This window comes from Palaemon carinicauda, chromosome 19 (genome assembly GCF_036898095.1).
Source record: "Palaemon carinicauda isolate YSFRI2023 chromosome 19, ASM3689809v2, whole genome shotgun sequence".
Lineage (NCBI taxonomy): Eukaryota > Metazoa > Arthropoda > Malacostraca > Decapoda > Palaemonidae > Palaemon > Palaemon carinicauda.
In genome coordinates, this window is record NC_090743.1 from 81,963,790 (window position 1) to 81,986,289 (window position 22,500).

The window sequence follows — 22,500 nt, forward strand, 5'->3', positions numbered from 1 at the left end:
ATTGCGCCATTTTCTTTTAATAATTTCAATATATTGTGTTATAATACCTATCGTCTTATATACCGATATTTTGAGTAATGTAAAGAAAACTAGAGAGGCACTCAGTAGAGAGCATGCCTTCACCACGCCGAGTAGTCTTATTTTGCTTCTAACTCCACTGCGTTAATGTACTTAGATGTATTTTCTTCATAATATATTCAATTATACAAGGGTCGTATCCCACATTGTTTCTGTAGTTTTTGCTTAATGCTGTGCTCAAAATCATAAACTAAAAATTTTGCCATTCACTGAACATAGCGATTTTTTAAAAAAGTACTGCTCTCTATTGTGCTTTGATGTACTTTATCCAAAATGTTAAGAGATTCATCCTTGGGTCATCCCAACATGACTACCAAGTTTGTTCAAACTTGGTACAATAGATTTTGTATATAGTCGTCCACAAATAAACAAACAAATAAGTAAATTAACAAATAAATAGCTTTGGAATATGAATAGATATAAATATATAACCATAGATTAAAGGTCCTTAATCTATGATATAACTGAAAATGGATCACTAGTAACAATTTGAGTAATATTTCGAGCCGAATGTTATAAAATTAATATACAAGATATTTTCATATGCATTTTTTTTTACAGGAGAATATGAAATATTTTGAATAGAATGTATTGTTTAAAAACAATGAAACTGAAGAATGTTTCCCGGTTTCATTTCATCTCGAATCGGATATTACGATTTTTTTTTTTTTTTTTTTTTTTGCAAAGTACTGTGGAAGAGAGAATAGATAAATGAAATGTTTCAGTTCCCGGGTATTGAATTTGATATTTGAAATATAATTCTATAAAAATATTGAATATTCATCTTTTTTTTTAATTTTATTAAATCCCCTTTTCTTTATTCTTTTCCTAATCTATAAATTTATACATGAATGAATATATGTATGTATGTATATATATATACATATATATATATATATATATATATATATATATATATATATATATATATATATATATATATATATATATATGCACATATATATATATATATATTATATATATATATATATATATATATATATATATATTATATATATATATATATACACATATATATTCAGACATTTATAGTCCACTGCAGGACAAAGGAATCAGACATGTCCGGGGTTTCGCCAGTTTTCATTACAACGGATTGGTGATGGTGGTAGATTTCGTCTGATCGATCACAGCAAACCAACCAAGTATGGGTGGTTATTACTAGTACAGCTTTGCTGATCATGGCGATACGTAAACCCTTTCACGAGGAACACACGCACACACACATACACACACACACACACACACACACACACACACACATATATATATATATATATATATATATATATATATATATATATATATATATATATATATATATATATGTGTGTGTGTGTGTGTGTGTGTGTGTGTGTGTGTGTGTGTGTGTACACACACACACACACACACACACACACACATATATATATATATATATATATATATATATATATATATATATATATATATATATATATATATTCAGTACACAAACAAACACAGATATATATATATATATATATATATATATATATATATATATATATATATATATATATATATATATCATCATCATCATCATCATCATAATCATCTGCGACGCCTATTAACGCAAAAGACCTTGCTGAGATTTTATCAACTGTCCTTATCCTGAGCTTTTGATTCAATACTTCTCCATTCATCATCTCCTACTTCACTCTTCATAGTCCTCAGCAATGTAGGCCTTAGTCTTCCAACTCTTCTAATGACATCTGCAGCCCTGTTACACGGGTGCTGAATTAATCTCTCTTGGGAAGTGCGAAGAGCATGCCCAAACCATCTCCATCTACCCCTCACCATGACCTCGTCCACATTTGGCACTCTTCCTACGCCTATTGACGCAAAATCCCCGGTTAGATTTCTCCAGTCGTCTCTATCATTAGCTTTTAATTCAATACTCCTCCATTCATTATCTCCTACTTCGCGCCTTTAGTCCTCAGCCATGTAGGCCTGAGTCTTCGAACTATTCTATTGCCGTATGGAGCCCTGCTGAACGTTTGGTAAACTCTCTTGGGGAGTGCGAAAAGCATGCCCAAAACCATCTCCATCTACCCCTCATTATGATCTCATCCACATATGGTATTCGAGTAATCTCTCCAATATTTTCATTTTTAATCCTGTCCTGCCATTTAAATCCCATTATTCTTCTGAGGGTTTTGTTCTCAAATCTACTAAATCTATTTTAGATTGTTTCATTATTATATGATTCATTCGTACAATAAAACAGATCTCACTAAATTGATATATAACCTGATTTTTTTATTTGTTGTTTTCAATTTTTTACTAAACTCTAATTCTAAAGACCCTGTTTTGGAGATCCTAGTTCTTCTATTTATCTTGAGCCCAACCTCATTTGATATTTCATGCATTTCAAGCATTGCAAATCCTGAGGTGTTCTTTTAATAGGAAAGCTTCATAAGCATACTCTAGGTCAGCTAATTTCTTATTACCAATCCAATCCAGTCCTTCTCCATCATCTCCAGCTGTTCTTCTATTACAAAATTCCTTGAGGAGGATAACACGCGACAAAACCTTCCTTGTAGTACTTCGCTGTTCATTGGGAATTAATATGATAGGACTCCATTAACATTAACTTTGCACTTGCTCTGCACTTGAATAAACTTAATCAAATTCACATATTTAAGAGGAATTCGATAATAACACAGAACTCTCCACAAAATTAGATGATGCACACTATCAAAGGCTTTTTCATTGTCCACAATTGTCATCAGAAGTGGATTTTTATGTTCTATGCATTGCTGTACAGAATATCTCAAAATGAAAATTTGGTAATTACAACTTGTTCCTTTTCTAAATCCTGTTTGTTCATATCTCAGCTTTTCATCAATGTTTCTCTCTAGTCTCTTTAGAATAAGCATTCTATGTATTTTCATGACAACTGACATAAGTATGATTTTTCTGGTATATCAGTCAAATTATTCCCTTCATATCTCCTATCCATAACCTCACTAAAGTCTTCCATCCAACGTCGTTTTTGTTTATATTTCGTTGATTTAACAGCTCCTTCTCTCTTTTGAGGGGTATATGCTTCTTCTTCTTTGCCCCGTATAGATTTCGCTAATAATTCTATGAGGGATACTTACATTTTAGCCACTCCTTAAATTCATAGTTTGTCAGCCTCGTCAAAATATTATTCTCTCCAGTCATTGGTGGATTTTCTTTTAACATCACTGTCAATACTGGAATACTTAACATATTCTTTCTTGTAATTTTCATTCGTTCTTCGAAAACTTACAACAATCAATTTCTGTCTTTGTCTCCTCAACCAACTGCGCAGGTCAACAGATGTAAAATTGTGTGCTCAAATTGAACACATCTAAACATACTTTGAAGAACAGAGAGAGAGAGAGAGAGAGAGAGAGAGAGAGAGAGAGAGAGAGAGAGAGAGAGAGAGAGAGAGAGAGACATCCCTCTTTGACTGGGGATACAATAACGCGGTTAGAGAGTTTGTGCATTACCATGATCAGCAAAGCTATACTAGCAACGGCTACCCATACCAGATTGGTTTATTGTTAGTAATCAGAAAAAAAGTATCCCACCATCACCAATCCACACTTGGCAGAGTGGCAATGAAAACTGGCAATACCCTGGACATGAAATGACATGTCTGAGGCGTTTTTCCTGCAGTTAACCAGAAATGGCTATTATATATATATATATATATATATATATATATATATATATATATATATATATATATATATATATATATATATATATATATATATATATATATATATATATATATATATATATATATATATATTTATATATAAACCCATCCCCAGTATTTTACCCCAAACTTGGTCGAATCTCCTTTACATATTGAATTAAGACATTTTTGTTTATACACAGCCTTCAATATTCCTTTATCGTAAGGATTGTATTACCTTAGCATTACCTGGAAAAGAAACCCTTAATTAAAATCCTATGTAAATGAGTGAACAGCGAATTGAAGTTTGCAGAGGAGCGCAATCCTATTTTATGTGAATTTACAGAATTATCTGCTCACTGTGGGATTGGCTCATTGGGTGAAAGGGAGGTTTTTGGCGGGGCAAATTCATGGGGGTGGGAAGAGTTCGTGGGAGCGTTCAACTGGGAGATGCCAACCGGTGCGTTTTATTGGCTTAAAGCAACGTTGCCGAGTTTTTTTTTTTTCGAATTTCACGTCGATTTTATTGTCTCTATATATAGCTACGTTGGGGATATCTTAACGTGGTGAAAGGGTATGCTTATCATCATGATCAGCAAAGCTGTACTAGTCAGGTCCACCCATACTAGGTTAGTTTGCTGTGAGCGAGCAGGTGAAAATCACCCATCATCAATGCACAGTGGCCAAGTTAATGATGAAAACTAGCCAAACACTAGAATGCCATGTCTGAGGCCTTTCTCTTGTAGTTGACTAGAAATGGCTGCATTTCTTGTTATGGTGTGCAGTTGATTGCTCTGTTAAATGCCTGCACGTCTCCAGATAATTTCTCTATCTCTTTGTTTTCTGTGCCTCTTTTTTTTTTAAAAATCTGTCATACTTTCTTGTCCCCTGTCCATCAATGTATACATTCAATTTTCTCTATATCTCTGTCCATCTCTGTACTGTCCCAATCTCTTGTCCTCTGTCCATGGCTGCAAAGCTCCATTTTGGCTTTCTCTCTATAAAATACATTATCTTTGCAATCTCTGTACCAACCTCTTTCCCAGTATTCATCCCTTTGCCATCTATACTGATACCACAAGGGGGCTGCTCCCTGACACACGTTGCTGTCTTCACAAAACACATCTCTCCATCCTTGTCTTTGATCTTTCTTCTTACCTCTTCAAAAGACACTCCTCCGCTTCGGCACGTCTCTGAATTCATGCAATTGTATTGCTCGTGTATTCTGTGCCTCCACGGCTGGTCTTTTTTTTCTCCTGCCACTGCTAAATTCATTCAACTTTCCTGTCACCTGTCTATTTCAATTTGTGTGTCAGTTCCGACAAGATTACGTTTGCTCTTCCACCCTCTCCTTCTCCATCCCTTCCTCCTCTCTTTCCCTTCCGCCTTCCTCCCCTTCCTCCTCCCCTTCCTCCTCCTCCCTATCCGCCCCAACACTCAGAATGCATACACATGCAGTGAAATCTCTTGCATTTAAAACAAAATTGTTCGATGCACACAAAGTTTTACGAGGACCTGCAACATATTTGTTCCGCCAAAGGGGAGTGTATCGGAAGTTCCAATGAAATGTAGATGTTCGAAGTATTTTGCTTATTTCTTGGGATGATCCCTCTGAATAATGGGAGAGATTGTCTTTAGCGGGAGGTATTGTGGCTGGATGAGAAAGGAGAATATTGCTTATCAACATTATTGAAAGTTTGAACTGACAGCATTATTAACTGTAATAATAATAATAATAATAATAATAATAATAATAATAATAATAATAATAATAATAATAATAATAATAATAATAATAATATTAATAATAATTCCATCATTATTGTAACAGTTGCAAGATTTAAGAGCAAAATACTTAAAAGCAACGTGTTTATATATATATATATATATATATATATATATATATATATATATATATATATATATATATATATATATATATATATTATAGTTATTATTATATATATATATATATATATATATATATATATATTATTATTATAATTATTATTATTATTATTACTATTATTATTATCATCATCATTATTATTATTATTATCATTTTTATTACTACTAGTAGCTAAGCTACAACCCTAGATGGAAGAGTATGATGCTATAAGCCCGAGGGCTCTAACAGGGGAAATAGCACGGTGAGGAAAGGAAATAAGGGAACTACAAGAGAAGTAATTAACAATTGAAATTAAATATTTTAAGAACAGTAACGACATTAAAATAAACCTTTCATATATAAAAACTTGAAAAAAGAATAAAAACAAGAAGCGATATAAAATTTAACAGTGTGCCCGATTGTACACTCAAGCAAGAAATTTTTTTACCAAATGCTTTGCATATCCATACTTATCCTTCGTTTAATTTCTCTCTCATGTCTTGGGATATATATATATATATATATATATATATATATATATATATATATATATATATATATATATATATATATATATGTGTATATATATATACATATATATATATATATATATATATATATATATATATATATATATATATATATATATATATATATATATATATATATATATATATATATTTGTGTGTGTGTGTATTCACACACACAAAGACAGAGGAGGAACCTTGTGAGAGATTTCCTCGAAATTACCTGTCAGATAAGAAGGATTTGTTTTTACTGCAATTTTTTGGGTATTTTGTGTTCTTCCGTAATGTGGTTCTTAAGATATGAGGGAGAGAGAGAGAGAGAGAGAGAGAGAGAGAGAGAGAGAGGAGAGAGAGAGAGAGAGAGAGAGGAGAGAGAGAGAGGTTGTTGACCATTTTTTTACATTCAACTAGTTTATTTATTTTTTTATTTATTTTTTTTTTTTTTTTTTTTGTTAAACAGTGCGAAATACTGTAATTTGTCTACATCCTTTGACATAGTTTGAGTTTTTACAAGCAGCTCACCAGTGTATTATGTCAAGCTAAGTCGTCACGTGAAAATATCCCCCCTCCCCCCCTCTCTCTCTCTCTCTCCTCTCTCTCTCTCCTCTCTCTCTCTCTCTCTCTCTCTCTCTCTGAATGCATTACCTTTTAGAAAGTCCTTAAATGAAAAGATAATAGATGGATTTTGTTGAACATATGCAACTCCTGAGTTCTGTTCACTAATTGGATGGGTGACCTGTATTATGTTCCTTTTGAACAAAGTTGATTATCATATTTCAAGTCTTTTCTTTGACTTGTACCGTTGTCACCAATTAATAAAATTAAACAATTTTAGATCTGATCAAAGCTTAGATGGGTAACCCATAAGGCATCCAATTGGAGCAGGGCAGTATCTGGATGGGTGTCCACTGATAAATAAGTCAGATATGATACTGTGATATATTTTCTTAAGGAACGGATCAATATTGTTTGTTTAGTTTTTGAGTTAAGATACATTTTCTTGTAATAATGTTGTCGTTGATCTATTTTATTATTATTATTATTATTATTATTATTATTATTATTATTATTATTATTATTATTATTATTACTGCGGAAAACAAGACAAAAAGATATTGTAATCGGATTATGTTTTTGATGGAATAGAAAAACTAAAGAGATTGAAGATTGTTACTAAGAAAGAAAAAAGTGATTATAAAATCTGGATTATATCTTGATAGTGCTAATAATTGTAGAATCAATTATATGTTTAAAGGTTTAAAGGCCTCTCATGCATGGCTAAGGCAATGGACAGTGATATATCCCTAGCAAGCAGTACAATGCCCTAGAGACTGAACATATATGATCAGGGCCCAAGCCCTCTCTCCACCCAAGGTAAGACCATGGAAGGCCAGGCAATGGCTGCTTATGATTCAGAAGATAGACATAAAGGCTCCCCCAAACCCCCAAACTTAGCTTACAATGCTGGTAAGGTTGCAGATACTAAAGGCACTGAACATGTCAAAATATGATATCCTTTTAATGGATTTACTGCGTCGTAGACCCAGTGCGTTGTTCCTCGTGGAAGATTACTTAAGAGATTTTTGATAACATATGTCTTTGATTACCATATATGATATCTACAGTATTTATATTTATTTTCATTTTGGTAATCAATCACGAGAAAAAGAATTTAAATACTTACATATGCGCATATTTTCTGTATAAAATATGTAAATCAATACAAATACATTGGTATTGTTTATATATATATATATATATATATATATATATATATATATATATATATATATATATATATATATATATATATATATATATTGGTATTGTTTATATATATGTATATATATATGTATATACATATAAATTATATATGTATATATACACATATATGTACGTATATATATATATATATATATATATATATATATATATATATATATATATATATATATATATATATATATATATATATATATATATATATATATATATATATATATATATATACATATAAATATTTATGTATATGCATATAAATATATATATACATATATGTATTTATATATAAATATATACACACACACACACACACACACATATATATATATATATATATATATATATATATATTATATATATATATATATATATATATATATATATATATATATATATATATATAAATATATATATATGTCCCTTTGTGAGTGGGAATTCCTTCAAGTGTCAAAAGGGTATGTGTATGGCCATGACCAGCAAGGCTTTGCTAGTCAGGCCAAAAATTCTAGGTTGGTATGCTGTGAGAGATCAGGTAAGTCTCCCACCATCACCATACCGTAGTTGGCCAGCGTGATGACGAAACCCGACCGAACCCCAGGCATGTATACAGACATGTCTAAGGCTTTTGTCCTAGAAACGGATATATATATATATATATATATATATATATATATATATATATATATATATATATATATATATATATATATATATAGATATATATATATATATATATATATATATATATATAATACAAGGCATTGATATGCCATTATTCTATTTATGACATGCACGCTGACGCACATTGCCTTGATAACAAAGCGTCAAGCTGACTGAAATTGGATATTCTCCAAAATTTAAATTTCTCTGAAGTGATACCTGTCACAGAGCCTCTGAATATGGAACAATTATGCATTTCCCTTTGCATGAAAATGTAAAGTTTTAGGAAGTCTATATCGAGTGGCGATCAAGTATTCAATCTCGTTAAATTTTTCATAAGCAATGGACTGGGTTTAAAATTGGAGGATTTTCTTCTTCAATAAGTAGTTAACTACACCACCTGGGTTAGAGTTCTCTTGCTTGAGGGTACACTTGGGCACATTATTCTATCTAATTTCTCTTCCTCTTGTTTTGTTGAAGTTTTTATAGTTTATATTGAAAATATTTATTTTAATGGTGTTACTGTTCTTAGAAGATTTTATTTTTCCTTGTTTCCTTTCCTCATTGGGTTACTTTCCCTGTTAGGGCCCCTGGGCTTATAGCATCCTGCTTTTCCAACTAGGGTTATAGCTTATCAAATAATAATAATAATAATAATAATAATAATAATTATTATTATTATTATTATTATTATTTATGGGGACGGTTTCTGGCTCTCCAAGTGATCATCATCATGTAGCTTTTTTCTTATGAAATTTTATAGTGAGATATATTGGAGTTTGATCATTTAATTATTATCATTGTCGTTTCATTATTATGTACCATAAAAACTTCTTATCATTGTTATTAAAGTGGGCACTACAACTTGTAATTATTATTATTATTATTATTTTTATTATTATTATTATTATTATTATTATTACTATAATGTATATTCAGTACCACTCTGACTTATTTGTATTATTTGATAATAATAATAATAATAATAATAATAATAATAATAATAATAATAATAATAATAATAATAATAATAATAATAATAATAATAATAATAATAATAATAATGCTGGATATCGAAAATCCACAATTATATACGTTGTATATTTAAAAAAAGATGCAGAAGCTTTCGCACTTTTCCCGAAGTGCCTCTTCAGCTGAAGAATAAAAACAGTTTTTACATTGTTTCAAAGGTAAACTAAAAACAAATGACAATTACAGGATAAAAGTAATTAAACTAAAGTGGTAGTTGAAGCTAAAACATCAGATTAAAAGGGAATCGCATATCTCTAACGAGTGAACAGTCTTCATGTTAAAATAGCTAGTCGCCGGGTAACTGGATATTTTTTTCGCTTATTACGGATTATTAGACACAGCAAGGTGTTTTATTCAAGTTGAATAATAATAATAATAATAGTAATAATAATAATAATATTATAATTATTATTATTATTATTATTATTATTATTCCTATGAATCAGTAATATAATATGAGTAATACGTAGGTACTGAAGAGAATATTGTACTAAGTAAGTTTCCTATCAGTAAACAGGTATTCACGTAAAGTATACAATAATTTTCAGAACTAATTAAAAAAATACATAACAATTTTATTAACTTGCATTAATTACTTATTTAGCTTCCAAAAAACAACAATCCATTAATTTTTCATCATTTAAAGATATTTATATATCACGAAAGCCACCAAAACCCAACAGTCATGTATCTCATAGTAGTGGGGAATTGCCAGAAGTTATTTCCCCAGAGGGATCGTCTTACACGCCCGGGGAGTGAAGTTGGGGAAGCGCTGTGTTGGGTTGCTCATTTGGATTATTGCGATTGTCTGTAATACTGCCATGAGTGCTGTTAGTAGTCTATTTCGGAATGCTGTTAGTTATGAGATTCTTTTTGCTGTTAGTAATCCAGCTCTTGGTGTTGTTAAGTAATCTAGTTGTGATTGGTGCTGTTGTTTTTTCTTTAAATTATGCCAGTAATATTCTTCTGTAAGGTAGATTTGAATATTTGTAATCGACCTCCAAAAGCTGTTACTAACCTTTAATTGAATATTTTCGTGATTTTCCTCAGAATTTTGCGAATTATACAGTTTTGAATTTTGTTAGTAATACAGCTCTGAATGTTTTGAGTAGCCTGTTAGTAATCCGGTTCTGAATGCTGTTAACATCATGACCCTGAGTGTTATTCTAAATCCAGATTTATGTAGTAATTGTAATTAACATCTGAATGTTACTATTAATCACTTTCTGAAATATGTTTTTGATTAGAATCTCTACAATCAACTTCCTAAGTGCTGTTACCAACCAGCTTTAAATTCTGGTTCGTAATGATGACGTAAATCCAGATTCGTACACTATTAATCTAGCTGTGAATGTTGTTGATAAGTGGGTTAAAATTATTGTCAGAGATATGGCTATAAATGTTGTGGCAGATAAGGCTGTTATTGTAAAAACTCCCATTTTGAATATCATCAGGATTCCATTTTATTTGGTAATTGCATATATTCTAGCTAGTGTTGTCAGCATTCTAACGTTGTTAGCTTATTGCACTGTAGCCATGATTATTTTCAGTTATGTAGCTTTTTTTATTCTTTTTTTATTTTCACAAACATTCTATCTGTATTTGATGTTAAGGGCTAACTAAGATTTCTCAGTGCTGTCTTGATGTTATTGCTATTCAAGTGTTCCTTTTGTGACTGCGAGTATTTCGCGATGATTGCCTTCTTCTCGGAGTGTAACTATATTTGCTTGGATCCATGCTGCGGTTGTTTCTGTGTTGTGTGTTGTGTTATGTTGTGTTGTGTTTGTGAGAGAGAGAGAGAGAGAGAGAGAGAGAGAGAGAGAGAGAGAGAGATGCTGGCTATAGTAGTAGTAGTAGTAGTAGTAGTAGTAGTAGTAGTAGTAGTAGTAGTAGTAGTAGTAGTAGGCCTTGCTAAACTACAGCTCGAAAGTAAGGAATCGGTGTAAATTTTAGTGAACCTCAGAGAGAGAGAGAGAGAGAGAGAGAGAGAGATTGCTATCCATTCTAACAGAAGAGTATTACTTCCTGAAGCTATGGAGTCAATCAACGGTTTTATACCTTTGTTTGAGCCATTGTGAATTTAAAGATGCACTCGTGATGGGTGCTGGGATTTTGCATGGATCCTACCTCGGACCTGTATTCTCTCTCTCTCTCTCTCTCTCTCTCTCTCTCTCTCTCTCTCTCTCTCTCTCTCTCTCTCTCTCTGTCATAACCTGGCTATTCCAAAGTATCCTTTACATATATACCATCTAATAACAACAACAACAACAACAAATGCAGCTGTTTATAGTCCATTGCAGGACAAGGCCTCTGATATAAAGGTGACATTGGATGTGCAAATTTATGTAGAGTTCTTGTGATTTCAGTATGCATACACAATTAGACAAAAGACCCATGTCTTATTTCTAATTTTACATGCAGCGAAATGATACTTTTGCTACAAAATATATATCATTATTTGTGCAATACTTAAAAGAAATAAGGTTATCCTAATTTGAGATTCTTGCGTTCATATTTCATTGTTATTATTATTATTATTATTATTATTATTATTATTATTATTATTATATTATTATTATTATTATTATTATTATTGTTATTGATGTCTATCTAATTACATGGAACACGATAAACAGGGCATCAATTAGTAAAGCAATCTTCACCTAATATATCTTCAATGCATGAAAGAGAAAAAAAAAATGAATTGGCAGTAATAGAATGTTGAGGGTAAATATCTAATCAGAAATGAGCGTTTTAGATGGAAATCAGCGGTGCTTTGATTCTGTTATTTATTGCATCTCTGAAGCCTCCTTTCTCCTGATCGTGACGTCATCATACCAAGTGAATCAACTCATTGCGACACTGTCCGAAACTTATACTTTTTTATTTGGATTCAGCTTACAAAATTAGATACTTCTTGTTATATTCAGTTTAATTTTGAATTATTTTAGGTAACTTTGATTGACCAGTAATTTATATTGATTAATTTTTATAATGTGTGTGTGGAAAAAGGAATATTTATAGACTAGTTTATCCAACTTATACTCACGCATTCGGACAGACATGCACCTCTGTGCAAGGTTTCGAATGCCTGACCTCGTACCCGCGGTGATTAATCTCGCGAATTCTTTACCTCGTTTTTGATTCGTCTTAATTGAAAACGAAGGTCTCATATCTATTACTCACTGGCCCCTCCCCTGTCTAACTGGAGCTGTCACGATCCGTCTTTGGAACGAGACGGCACATTCCTAAAGTGTCCTCAGATCCTGGTCCTTGTCTGATAACCTTTGGCCTAACGGGGAATGTACCTCGTAGCTCAGGTCAAAATGGCGTTGGTGAACTGTTTGGTTTTGGTATTCTAAATGGCTCTTTTTTTTTTCTTTCTTTGTTTGGTTTTCTTTCGCTAAGATAAGTAACGAAATAAAGTAGGAAGTAAGTAGGATTTGAAAAATGTACAAGTAAATAACAGAAGTATTAGTAAAACGGGCTGTGAAGACATTAGACGAATTTGAATAGTTAGAAGGCAGACTTAAAAAGTAAAATTATCATTATTATGTATTTAGAACAGCTTACTTTTAAAAAATAGGTATATTGAAGCGCTAAATAATGTAGATTTTAGGAAATTTTAATCTTGTATTAGGAAAAGGGGGCTTAATCAAATTTATTGAATACCAACAACGATGTATATTAAATTTTACTTAATAAAATTATATGCAAAGAAAATTGGACTTTGTAAGATATATTAAAAAAAATGGGACTTAAAAATAGTAAACAGATATTTAAGTAATACGTAAATGGGAAATTTCTAAAAAGAAAAATAATAAACACTAAAAAAAGGAGATATTGGAAAGTGAATAAATATAAACACTAGAAAAGAGTGACTTGGAAAGTTAATATATCAAAGAACTCAAAAAATTAACTTAAAAAAAATAATAAGAAATTGAAGGGTTAAAAAGATAATTCTTATCGAAATAAAAAAAAAGGATTTACTAATAAAAGAAATAATCGATTTTTAAAGTGAAAGTTGATATAAATTTCGAAGTTCTGATGCACAAATCTTGCTTTTGTACAAACAGTGGCAAGTAGAAACACACGCACAAGCAAAAGGTCATCTGTATTAGGAATGTATCTGTTACCGTGAATAATAATTGAATATACCAATTGAACATTAATTAGTGAATTAAGAGAAATCCGATTAAGTTTACATAATTCAATTAAGGACTTTTTTATTGGATAGTAATGAAATTCGTATTAAAGTTTTTCGTTTTGGAATATTGTCGGAAAATATCTAACCGTCATTTGAATGTTATACAGTATGCTTTTTTTTTTTTTTTTTTTTTTTTTTTTTTTTGAGGTCTAGAGTCCTAGACTAAAGATTTTATTTCATGATATGATGAGCTCTAATATAGACAAAAATAAAGCTTGATCGAACATCAGAAAGGCTAGGATTTGACGGGCTGTTAGTGATTCTAAATGTCAAAATTCATGGCTGCTTCGTTACTGTTAGCCCATCACATATTTTTGTTCTTACTACAAATTTTAGTAGTAGTAGTAGTAGTAGTAGTAGTAGTAGTATTATACAAATATTCTTATACCATTGACCTGCCCCGAAATCATCTAACAAAAATGAAAATATCATACATATTCTCTCTCTCTCTCTCTCTCTCTCTCTCTCTCCTCTCTCTCTCTCTCTCTCTCCTCTCTCTCTCTCTCTCTCTCTCTCTGAGAAAAACCATGACAGGCAACGCTATAAAGTGGCCAAAATTTTTGCTCGGTCCAGGGAGAACGCTAATATTTGGCCTTGTCACGGCGGAAGCACGCTGAAACAATATAATTTTTCCAAGAATTTTTACGTAAAAGAAAAAAAAAAAAGAAAAATAAAATAGAAAAGCCTCTATGCCTTTATTTAGCACCGTAAAAGTAGCATAGTAAATTTAACAGCTCAGGTTTTTTTTTTTTTTTTTTTTTATTTATTTTTTTTTTTTTTACGCAGGTGTTTAGTGAACTTTTTAGTCAGCACGGACTCTTCCTCTTAATTAGCATCAATTTTACCAAGCAGTAAATTCGTAACATGTTAAGGATGCAAGCACGATTTTTTTTTTTCATAGTAAAGGTTTTTTTTTTATTGTTCCTTGAAATAATATTAGGCCTACTACTTTTAAACGTTTTATAATGATAGGTGATTTCTCTGGTACGAGATTTTTTTTTTTTTTATCAAATTACTTGCTGTTTCCTGAAAGGGCGAATTCTATTGGTTTAAAGGTAGCTCTTGAATGGCAAAGGCAAGAGATATATATGACAGCGCAATAGAGACAGGGCAATGCCATAGACACTGAGCATAGACGCATATGATCCGCGCCCAAACCCCCTCTCCATCATGGAAGGACCAGGGAGGGCCAGGTAAAGGCTGCTGGTTACTCAGCAGGTAGACCTTTAGGCTCCCCCAAACCCCACCCCCTTCCTTAAGATGGTGAGGTTGCAGACAATATTAGAAATGATAGAGATTGAGAAGATAACGAACTCCCTTCCAACAGACTACCAGCGAAGGACTTTTTCAACTGGATTCATTGTTTAACACGTGGAAATAACATTTTTATGCCAAGCGTTATATGTCATTAAGCTTTTATTTATATATATATTTTTAGAAATTGTATCCTGAAAAGGAGTTAGTAAGACGACGAGGCTTTGTTGCCATTAGGACTAGTGGGTATCCTTATCATTTAATGGAAAATTTTCTAAAAATGTGTTGAGAAATCATCCTTCAAGTAAAATGTATTTATAGTCATGTGGTACTTAAATTTTTAAACCAAATTGTTTTTAACTTTTTTTCGGTTAATCAGCGTCTTTGAAATACATATGATTGGGTGTCCAATTCTACCAATAGATTTATGAAAAATTCATAATCTGTTTTGTGTTTTCATTAAATGAATAATTTATGTTTATTTCATCTAAAAGATGTCTGGGAAGTATGTCGAGAAGAACGTATGAATAGCTATATTTTCTCAAAATAATGAATTTCCTATTATTCTATCTTTAATCTCTGATATGATATATCTATTTCTGCTATTTAGGGGTGACCAAGAACCAGTTGCCAAATATTCAAATTTTTGCTTGATGCAATAGATATATTGTATTAGAAATGCCGTAGAATTATCCTAAAACATTAATGTTAGCTTCCTACAAGTATATATACAGTATACTATTTTGGAGTGACCTAGAATTAATTGACCAATATATATATATATATATATATATATATATATATATATATATATATATATATATATATATATATATATATATATATATATATATATATATTACGCTTTTAGCTGGATACAATAATTCCTTTAGTCCTGATTTTTTTACATGTACTTTACGTGTATTGGCCTAAACGTGTGATCCCTGCATCGGCCTATTAAACCGTGTAGCACATAGCTTACATTTAAAAGCTTCTTCCTCTGTTAGTAGACTCTTGAAGGAAACTTCTAAACTGGCGTTTAAAAGGATGTTAAGAACCCCATATGTAAATTTATGTAAAACGCCATTTTGGCCTTCTGCCATACTCCATGCTGAAGAGTCTCTAGATCAATGGTCGCCGCAAATGGAAAACTCATTACCTGGTTAAACCTATTTGATGTTAGTTTTAAAAATGGTTTTGTGTTGAAAGTGCAGGGGTTGGGGGTCAAGATTTAGGATATAACTCTTTCCTTTATCCTCTATTGGGGCACCTGGATAGGGTGAGGCCGTGTCTTTATCCTCTCTGTATCTTAATTAGCGAATTTTCCTTTTATGTTAGAGGGGTTTTGAAGATCCGGCTGGTAATGCAAATGGGAAGAAGGTTGTATTTTTATCAAGATCAGAAGACGTGTGGGAGAATCTGTTGATTCTGCTCTCTTCATTTTTCTTGCTTTAGTTGGAGCTAGATCTCATCAAAGCTTATTGGTTTGTGAAATGGATGTGGCTTTGTGCAAAAATCTCAATTTTGTTTTTATTGTCATTGCTCACCATCCTCGAGTTTATTCTTTATTTTAGTTATTTTTATTATCGTTTGGGATGAGGCTGCTATCACCCATACTTCAGCCTTATGTTAAGGTCATAATGTATGAAATAAATCCCTGGTTGTTAATCGGTTATGGTAGGTCATCGCTACATATTTCCCCCTCACACACACACACACACACACACACACACACACACACACACACACATATATATATATATATATATATATATATATATATATATATATATATATATATATATATATATATATTTATATATATATATACATACATACACACACACACACATATATATATATATACATATATATATATATATATATATATATATATATATATATATATATATGTGTGTGTGTGTGTGTGTGTGTGTGTGTGTGTGTGTGTGTGTGTGTGTGTTTGTGTATGTATATATTTTTTTCCAGTCACACTGAGCAGCATTGCCAGATGTATAACTACGTGGTATCACCCTGTCCATTGAGTATTGGTGGAGAGGGAATAGTCATACCTTGGTGAGAGGGATTACCGTGAGAGGTACTCGAGGAAGCCACAACTAACGTGTTGTAGATAAAAAAGGGAGAGGGGTGGGTAGGATTGTGTCGCTGTGCGGCAATTAAATAATAGATGATGAGAGGCCGGGAATTAGACGACTTTCGCATCGTAAAGAGGATTTTTTGTCTAAATTAATTTTCACAGAAACATGAGCAGAAATCTTCTTCAAAGTGAATGAATGAAATGGAACTCTAAATCTCTCTAAATACATAACAGAGGAAACATGTCTTTTGCTGACTTTTAAATTAGTGGGACAGTCTACTTTAAAATGCTTATAAGTTATAAACAACGGCTCACTTTATAATTTACAGACATAGTGGGGGGAGAACGGACTTGGAGGGGAAACGGTCATATAAAAAAAGTTGTTACAATACTATAAGACAGTTATTGTGTCTGGTTGCGTATCGATGCCACCCATAGCTGAGATAAGCCTACTATGGTGGATGGGCTTACTATAGGTTGCCCACTCACGACTGTAGCTTGACCTGAACTTAGATTCAACTAACTACCCTTGGCTTCCAAGCTGTTCTTATGGTATGCGCATTGCTGGGGGTTATGAGGGCTTGTCTGGCCTCTGGGTAGCGGTGGCAAGGGATGCAACCGCATCCAGCTGGTTCTTTCCTACTTTACATCCTCTCTCCCCGGTGTACCTGTTGACATGGAAACAGATTCAGTACACGTGTACTTGGGTCAATAATTAGTTTACAATGACAGGATTAAGTCCAATCTGCTTCTCACATTACCCTGGAATCGTGCAGATGAGGTCATAGGTCGGCAACTGCCAGTCTACTCCCTGCGACATAAACTAAACCAATTAACGGCTATTGGGCATTTGTCTAAACCCCAGTTGATATTTTTATTTTAATCCCCTAATATTGTGATAAATCCCTTCTTTTTTTTCTTTCTTTTTTTTTGAGTACAGATAAAAAAGGGGGGAGGGGGTGTCTAGGGTTGAATTTGCTTGTACAGCCCTATTCAAATATTTAGTCGTCATTTATTATGGTTCAGTACACTGATATTATATATGAATCATACGTGTCACATGGAATCACTCCAAGAATTATATGTATTGTATGTTATTGGAGTTGGGGGGTGTATATGAGTATGTGTATAAATAATAAAAACGTAAGTGGGTCACTTCTGCTTTAATGATATTTCTAGCTTCGTAATTACGGGAATATTTCCCAAACAAATCCCCAGATATACACGAAAGCACTTGGGTGAAATTGCACACTTAAAACAGCGAGGAATGCACTTTTGAAAATGTATCTTTTAATGCTCTTAAAAGCTCATGGTTGACTATGGTACAAATTGCAGTTTTCTTTTTCGTTATATCTAGCCACTCTGACATTTAAAGATTCTCATGTTCATGCTTACATATGTACACACCCACACTTAAAGTTATTTGCGTATATTAGGAGAAATCGAAAGAGCTTTACTGAAGAAATGTATATATATACATATATATATATATATATATATATATATATATATATATATATATATATATATATATATATATATATGTATGTATGTATGTATGTATATTTATATATCCTTTCATCACTAACTACCCATGGGGAATTCTCTCTCTCTCTCTCTCTCTCTCTCTCTCTCTCTCTCTCTCTCTCTCTCTCTCTCTCTCTCTCTCTCTCTCTCTCTATATATATATATATATATATATATATATATATGTATGTATATATATATATATATATATATATATATATATATATATATATATATATATATATATATATATACTATTATATGATGGTTCCCTAGTCTGGTACCAAATACATATTATACGATTATGGCTCCCTGGTCTGGGCACTAAAAATATATTATATTAAGACTCGTGACTGGGAACCAAACATATAATATTACATGTATTACGACCGGCAAGTTAATCAACCTCTTGAATTCCAAACTCCTTTATTTGCTTTTATATTAAAACTTACACTTTAAAACATTAATACACGAATTCTGAGACAGTTAAACAACTTCCGAACAGCAATATGTAAAGCACTGAATATCCATAGGTCTCTTAAGCACAGTCAAAACCAAACTGAGTAATTATATTAAGTGTTAATTAAAATTTACCCTGGTTCTAAACAGGAAACGATCGGAATCTGATTCTAAAAAAAGATGTTGATTGGAATAATACACTCTTTAGAAAAGTAAATATATTCTATATAAATTATAAAACTTTGGAAAAAATTTACATAATAACAAAATAAGTCACTGTATAATTCAGTCTGAACATAATTTAGATTGAGACAAAAATGTTACGATCTGAAAATTATACATGAACTTGACTTGAACTATTATATTATTGTTATTATTATTATTAAATGCTAAGCTACAACCTTAGTTGGAAAAGCAGGATGCTATAAGCCCAGGGGCCCCAACAGGGAAAATAGCCCAGTGGGGAAAGGAAATAAGGAAAAATAAATCATTTAAAAAAAAAGTAGCAACATCAAAATAAATCTTTCCTATATAAACTATAAAAACTTTAACAAAACAAGAGGAAGAGAAACTAGATAGAACATTGTGCCCGAGTGTACCCTCAACCAAGAGAACTCTAACCCAAGAGAGTTCAAGACCATGGTACAGAGGCTATGGCACTACCCAAGATTAGAGAACAATGGTTTGATCTGGATAAACTTAGAACTAAGAAAAGAAATAATGCAATGTAGGTTATACAAAATCATGAAATTAAATCTGAATAATGCAATATTCATATTTGACACTTCTGAAAAATAGATAACCAGATCACAATACAAATCTCTAATATTCCTACAGGGCCAATTACAAAAAACTTTATACAATGCCAACACTCAACCTAATACAATGAATTCAAAATCACCGTTTTGTCTTATGTATCTTTCCGACACACAATTTGCTTTGGGGCACAGAGTCACTTAGGAGAGGACACACTAAATGTGCTGAACACTTTCAAAAACAATACACTGGGTTGCAAGAGTGAGAGAGGGAGAGGGGAAGAGGGCTGTGTTTAGGCTGCAATCTCTATCTCTATCTGAACTGTAAAACTGGTTTCCCCTTTTATATGAAATTCAGCTACTTCCAGAACCTTCCAGGACTGAGGTCTAGAAGCGTAAGGGCCGAGCATGGTGTCAAGAGTTGCCAAATATCGCTCTCCCGAACCCTGTACTCGCACCACGGCAGACGGCTCTCTCGAGCAGCAAGCTCTGCCGACCCTTTGTCCCCGAAATAAAAAAAAAAAGATAATATCCTCTCATCAGGCCTTCGCAATGTTTCTAAAGCAGGTGGTAGAGAATTTTCCAAGGTACATATTACTGAGCATTCTCTCTCAAACATAATGCAATACCTCATAAAATATAAAACATTATTACCTAAGCCCTTGCTTATATCTCACACGAATCCCACAGCACTCTCCAATATATTACGTAAGACTTCGTAACAATCATAATGTAAAATAAAAAGTTGATTCTTAGAAATAACTTAAAATTACATATACCAACTTGAATAAAGAATACAATGAAGTCAACGATGAAGGTTTTATGTAATTTACATATAAATCCTAAATCTACACAAGAGGAGCGCATTTTAAGGGCTGGGTATAATCTCTTCAATGCACAAAGGAAATATAAATAAAATTATGAATAAATTACTGTATTTACTCTTCAATAGACCAGCTTCGTAAAAATACACACACATACACACCCACACACACACACACACACACACACACACATATATATATATATATATATATATATATATATATATATATATTATATATAATATATATATATATATATATACTGTATGTATATTATATATTATATATGTTTGTATTTACAAAGATAGGTAGATAGAGGAATTTATATATATATATATATATATATATATATATATATATATATATATATATATATATATATATATATATATATATATATATATATTAAATAGTATTACACTATAACATGCCATTGACAACACAAACTCAACACATCGTATGCCTAACGTGTGTGTAGTATCCTCCTAAAAACATGAAGTCGAAACCCAAGCCAATATTTTTCTGCGCACACCCCCGCCACGCACGCGCATGCGCAATTTCAACTAAGAATGACATGAGGGGAAATTCATGAAGGGTGAATCGCTGGCATCCATAAATTCATTAAAAGGTTTTTCGTTCTCATTCGCAATGCTCAGTGTCAAGTCAAAGGGGTAGGTGAAAAGAAGCTGGAATTTTTGCGTAGGTTTTTTTGCGTTGTGCTCAATGTGCATTAGCACAAAATAGACAAGAGATTTGAGGATTCATTTGGTGGACTTGGAATTGATGATGGTAAATTTAAATGTCTTGATAGCAATGTTTAGTTCATTTGAATTGTTACGTTTGTGTTATTGTTATGAGGAAACATTTTATGTGTGTTTTTTTCTTGCAATCAAACAAAAGTGTATATCAATAATTCTAAGAGAGAGAGAGAGAGAGAGAGAGAGAGAGAGAGAGAGAGAGAGAGAGAGAGAGAGAGAGAGAGGCTGGGTTCATCATAAAATCTAACCCTTTAATTGTAGTATTTTCTAATTTGAGGATAGTTATGTGAGAGAGAGAGAGAGAGAGAGAGAGAGAGAGAGAGAGAGAGAGAGAGAGAGAGAGAGAGGCTTGGGGTCATCTTTAAATCTGACCTCATCAGCTCCTGCGGTTTTAAAATGATCTGAAGAACGTAGTATTTAAAGAAGTCAGATTTGCACGATATACAAATTGAAAAAAAAAAAAAACTGATTATGATCTTGTTCCTTATTTAGGGACTGATGTTGTTTGCGAATAGGTGTTGTTGGCTCTTTTGTTGACCTTAGATGAGATAGTCTAGAGAGAGAGAGAGAGAGAGAGAGAGAGAGAGAGAGAGAGAGAGAGAGAGAGAGGTTACGTTTTGTAATGTAAAATTTTAGAACTCTCTCTCTCTCTCTCTCTCTCTCTCTTACACACCGTTCATAAGGATTTCTTGGGTTGTATATATATATATGTATATATATATATATATATATATATATATATATATATATATATATATATATATATATATATATATATATATATATATATATATATATGCCTATGTGTGTGAATGTTTTTGTTATAAATGAAAGCTTATGTTTTAACCCGATAAGTTTCCACTAATGCACGATTTTGTAGATTTGCATGTATTAAGATATGTATGCACATATACGCATATATATACACAAAGTATACAT